Consider the following 6,000-nt stretch of genomic DNA (forward strand, 5'->3'; position numbering starts at 1 on the left):
CACTAATAATTACAGCCTCTCGTTCATGTTAATACTACTTTTCTTTCAATTGGAATCCATCCGGCTCACAATCCAACACACTCGTTCACCAACAAACTCTCGGTTGTGCATATACGTTCGTGCTAGCTTACAGCGTTCACTTCAAATATGGTTAATATTTCGTCCCCTTTTTACCACATATTCTAATGTTTTGCGCCTGATTTACTACAATTTGCTACAATTTGCGATACTGTTTTTCTCGGGTTTCTACCTAACAAACATCAGACTTGATCGTTTTTTGTTATTTTTACACTAACTTGCCATGATTTTTTATTAGGAATAAGACGACCAATAGTTCTTTAGCGTGAGAACGTAGCGTTCAATCCGCCGCGTCCACTCTTTCTGCGGTGATTTGTTTTGTCCACTATTAATATATAACTCTTATCTAAGTAAAACACTGGGATTTAGTGGGTTATACTTTTATCGTCTAGCACTCAACACCCAAATATGCAATTTCAGTTACAACATTCATAACGAGAATAAGAGATAAAATGGCTATTTCTTTTGAGAGAATTTAACGTCTTCTCCAACGTTAGCTGGCAGCATAGTTTAACCTCATTGAATTACTAACTTAAACGTTATCTAGCAATTCTAACAGTGACAAATCTCAGACCGCTTTAAATTCCATTACAGAATTTATTTTTGACCCACATGCACATAATAGCTTTGATGGTTTGTCTGTTTCAAAGATACTTTTCGCGTTGAATTTTGAAAGGCAGATTACTATTTAACCAAGCGCAGAACTAACGCACACATCAAATACACCAATTATATACTACCGAAGAAACATTAAGACTTCGATTTCAATGAGACAGTTGAATTTCTGTAGAAGATTTTTGGTCCGAACTCATTTTTGTTTAAGATTAGATATAATTGCTTTAAAACCGTCAATTTTTGATGAGGTGCATTTTGTCAGCTATGCAAGTAGAGTAAATAGTGAATGAGAACTTTTCAATTTGAATTATTTTACTCATAACCAGTGGCTGGTCTATAATCACCATTGGATGCAAACATTCGTACTAAATTGCTATCACAATTAGAACAGACAACCAGAAATGACTGTACAGGAAGCCAGAGAAGCGTGCCGAATGTTAATAACCTTGAAGCACGACATGAAGATGATTGAAGGCGGTGTCGAGTTAACAGGTTCAGAGTCAGTAAATCAAGTGAAAACCTATCTTAATCCATTGTCTATTCACAGAAAAAGAATTCCGATGTCACAGTGTCAATTATGTCACAAGTTCGGTCATGAAGGTTTTTGTTCATCTAATCATTCAAGGGAAGTAAGCAAAAACCCTCGTCTACGTTTTCTGCTCGTTAAATCAAGTAAATACGATATATTCCTGTTTGGAAGTGGATTTATATATATATATATATATATATATATATATTTAATTGATTCAATAAGCGATACTTCAGTTAAATTACAGTTAGATACAGCAGCTGACATCATGTTGATATCTCGGAAAACTTGGAGGTAACTTAGTTGAATGATAGTTGACACAAAACCCATTGCTCAGAATGCATCAGGTGATAATTCACAACTTATTGGTATGATAAAGTGTACTCGTACAGTCCACTTTGATTCAAACCTTTTAAAGGGAGCTTCTTAGATTTATTTTGTTTAGACAGGATTACAGTACTAGGCTTATGTAGTGAGCCACGGAACTCTATTTCCTTGCATTGGGACACTTCGAGTGGTTCTAACAATTGTTCCTTCCACGATGCATTAACTGACTCTTTAACCCATTTACTGAAGGAAAAATATCCTCCCGTTTTCAAGGATTCGTAGGGCGGGGGTGTTGTAAGCTATACAATGTAAGTCTGTTGTTAAAGTCTAATTCAAAACCTATATTTAGGTCTCGAAGATCAGTTCCACCTCAAGACAAGAATTAGACCGTCTTATACAATTAGACATAATAAAACCAATTCAACATGAGCAGAAAGATTAGTTGATACTTTTAAGTTAATAGGGAAGGAAACCAACACAGAAATAATACCAAAGTTTTTCCTGGTTTATTGATCCTGATCTAGCTGCCCCTGAAGTGAAGTCACTTGCAAAACTCTGTGTTTCAGAGAATAATTCGAGCAGTCATAGAGAATGTTCTGCTACATGATTGTTGAAAAGAACAAACAATGACATTTAAATGACTAGTACAAGAGGTACAAGACGCAGTTCCGTCCCGAAAAATCAGTATGAGTACGCCAATTTAGAAAGAAAAATTCAGTTTGGTCGTCTGGTAGAATTTACAAGCGACATGGAAAAGTTACTTATGAAATTCGAATGGGTAGTTCATGTTAATCAATGATTAACATGTTGATCATGATTTATATTAAGCAAGAAAAAAGAGAAATAATTCCGAATAATAGAGATCGAAGAAACGAGACAACTCTGAACATTCTGTTAGTAGTCATTGTAGTTTACCTTCATCACACTAACATACTCAAAAAAAACGATTTTCGAAGTCAGACTCTAAAAGCCAAATAGGATAATTTTAGATACGCACAAAATGGCCTTTGACAATAGAATTTACTTTTTGAAAGGAAAGGTTTTAGGGATAAGATGATCAATAGTTATTGAAGCCTGTGGACGTGGCGTTCATCTTCCTGCGTCTCTCCATGTCAGTCTCTCTCACATATGGGCGTTGTTGCTCAGGATTTTTATCTGACAGACAATTTGTTTTCCCGATTGTTATAACACAGCACTTATTCAAGGAAAACGAGCTCTTTCTTCTTCGCTGGCATGTAGTAGTTTATAATTACATTGTCTAGTAATTAAGGCTTAAAATTACAGTTACGGTTTTCTCCAGCTATTTGTCTTGTCGCTCTTCCTTCTGTTCTTGAATTCTCTTACTTACCTTCAGTCCACTTATGAACGACGCACTATTCTTTGGTCACTACATACCACAGAGCGTTCCAAGACCGATTTCACTGTACTGATGTTAACAAACATCACCGCTTCCATTCTTGGTAAATAAAACCAGTGGATATTCTATTGATATTAGCCGTATGTAATTCTTGTAGATCCCTCTTTCCTCACTTCTGAAAAGGAGCTGAGTATCTCAATACTAGTATGTCTCATGTATTGACTATCTTGATAACAATTTTTCCATTCAGTCTTGTTTACTTCGAATGCTGTATGTCTATAAGGATGATTACAATACATAATTTCTACTTATTATCAATGACTACAATATCCTGCTTTTTTTTCCTTCCTATTATTCTTCCTCTTCGCAAAAATTATATTTTATATCAACCTCATTTCATTGTTTCTCAGGACTATTATTTCTCTTCCCACGAAATGACTCTGACACTTTTCTCTCTCAAAACCACAGCTAATTATCTCACCTATTTTTGTATTAATTCCGGGTTAGCCCTCGACCTTTTGTTCGAATATGAAGTATAGAGTCATCCCAATCACACCATATCTATATTTGAATATGTAGTCTCGAAGATTTATAGTTGTTTTAGCACTTTTTTGTGTAAGGTCATTTTGCTGTAGAGCTAAAAATCATTATTTCAGTCTTTTCTTCAATGCTTTTCTGTTAACCAGAATCAGCTGTGTATGTTATGCTTAATCTATTTTCTATAGACAAAATATACTCAAAACAGAGTTTCTTTTCTTTAACGTTTGATTTCCTCTTTTCCACAATTTTCCGTTTTCTATGTTTGGATTTTAAACAATCTAGATATTATCCTGCATATGCTAACTCTTCTCAGAGTTTACGCTTTTTGTTCCAGACAGGCGGAAGGTATCTAGATAGTCTCTACCCAACTGTTCGGGTCCAGTCCCACTACGCGGCACCTTGAATGGTTGTCTTATACTCTGGCGTTTTGAGTGGACTTGGTCGACGGAGTCTTTAAAAAATCCTATCGTATATATGTACAGGTGCATAAAGGTTGAATGTGGATTCGTCCTTTAAGTGGACGTTTCCAAAAAAATATTTCTAATGTTGATTCTTCATATTTGCAGGGAGTTTACAAGCGTAAATTTGCGAAGATATGAAAGTAGTATTTGTATGTGAAATTATGGAATGAAGTTCCAAAAATCGCATTAATTTTGTTAAAAATGGAGTAGACAAGTTGTTAAAATTTATAAGAAGTTTAATTTTTGCGGAGGATCGTTTCGTACATACATAAAATCATAATATAAATTCAGGATTGAATAAAATAAAATTAAATTAAATATCGATGTACTCTTCACTGCAGAAAGGAAAACAACACAAGGAACTTCAAAAAATATAGCAGAAAAATTAGATCTAGGAGATTCATATTGTTATCCGTGTGAGAAAGAGATGGGAATCATGTCGGATATTTAGCCTTAACTAACGGCTTCAACGGTTATTTGAAGATATAAGTAAAGAGGTATCGGAGATGTCCCCTCTATAGATTAGTATGGAAATTAGAATTATAGCGCCACATAAGTAGCGTAGGACAAATAAGTATAAGAAATGTCCAAAGGGAAACCAATCCTGAATTTAAATGAAAATTATAACTAACCCTTGAAATTAATACGTAGTATAATGTATTTTTTTAAATTCTATACTTAGGAATGAAGTTTAGCGTGAGGAAGTGGTATATGAGAAGCTAATACTAGTTAGTTAATGTAAACAAATTGCAGAAGAAATAGAGGAAAGAGAATGAATGAAAGATAGAAGATGATGTATATAATGGATTCATATTTGAATACAAAATCATATTAGGTAACACGTATTAATGAAAAAGTAGAAAAGATAAGTGATAACAGAAAAAAGCAGTTGTTGATGTTACAATTAAAGTAGAATGTACTTGCTGTGTTTATAAAGATGAAAAAGGGTAAATAAGCGTACATAAATGTAGGATTATACTCGTAATTTTTCTTATATTCATATTGGCACGGCGTACCTATAAATTATATACCATTACAACCCTACTACCATTCCAAATCCTTCTCACATAATATTAAGCTGGATTATTACCTCTGAAATGATTTATATATATATATATATATATATATATATATATATATATATATATATACACTAAAACACACCATCTCTATAACCAACACATCTCTATCCAAAGTTTTATTTTTTTAATCTTCCGTTTCTCCGCCCATTTATCTTCCCTAAATATATTCTCGTCTAACTTCATTTTCAAAGAAAGCTTTTTCATCTTTATAAACACAACAAGTACATACTACTTTAATTGTAACATCAGCAACTCCTTTTTCTGTTTTCACTTATTTTCTCTACTTTTTCATTAATACGTGTTACCTAATATGATTTTTTTTTATTCAAACATGAGTCCTTTATATACATCAGCTTCTACCTTTAACTCATTCTCTTTCCTCTATTTCTTCTGCAATTTGTTTACATTAACTATATAGTAATGGCTTCTCCTATACTACTTCCTCACGCTAAACTTCATTCCTAAGTATAGAAATTTTAAAAATACATTATACCACGTATTGATTTCAACGGTTAGTTATAATCTTCATTTAAATTCAGGATTGGCTTCCCTTTGGACATTTCTTATACTTATTTGTCCTACGCTATTTATGTGGCACTATAATTCTAATTTCCATACTCATCTATAGAGGGGACATCCCCGATACCTCGATACCTCTTTACTTATATTTTCAAATAACCGTTGAAGCCGTTAGTTACGGTTAAATATCTGACATGACTCCCATCTCTTTCTCACATGGATATCAATATGAATCTCCTAGATCCAATTTTTTCAGCTATATTTCTTGAAGTTCCTTGTATTGTGGTTTCTTGCCTTCCTACCCTGAAGAGTACGTTGATATTCAATTAATTTAATTTAATTCAATCATGAATTTATATTATCATTATAACTCTATACGAAACGATCGTCTTCAAGAATTAAACTTTCATATAAATTTTAACTTGTCTGCTCCATTTTTAATAAAATTGATGGGATTTATGGAACTTCATTCCATAAATTCACCATATATTA

At 33.2% G+C, this 6,000-nt stretch overlaps 1 long non-coding RNA gene across 2 annotated transcripts in view; it reads left to right on the top strand.

Annotated features, from left to right (window-relative positions):
• Positions 1–6,000, top strand: part of LOC128250446 (uncharacterized) — a 613,350-nt gene that overhangs the window by 548,801 nt on the left and 58,549 nt on the right. The gene's annotated exons all lie outside the window — the stretch shown is intronic.

This window comes from Octopus bimaculoides, chromosome 21 (assembly GCF_001194135.2).
Source record: "Octopus bimaculoides isolate UCB-OBI-ISO-001 chromosome 21, ASM119413v2, whole genome shotgun sequence".
Taxonomy (NCBI): domain Eukaryota; kingdom Metazoa; phylum Mollusca; class Cephalopoda; order Octopoda; family Octopodidae; genus Octopus; species Octopus bimaculoides.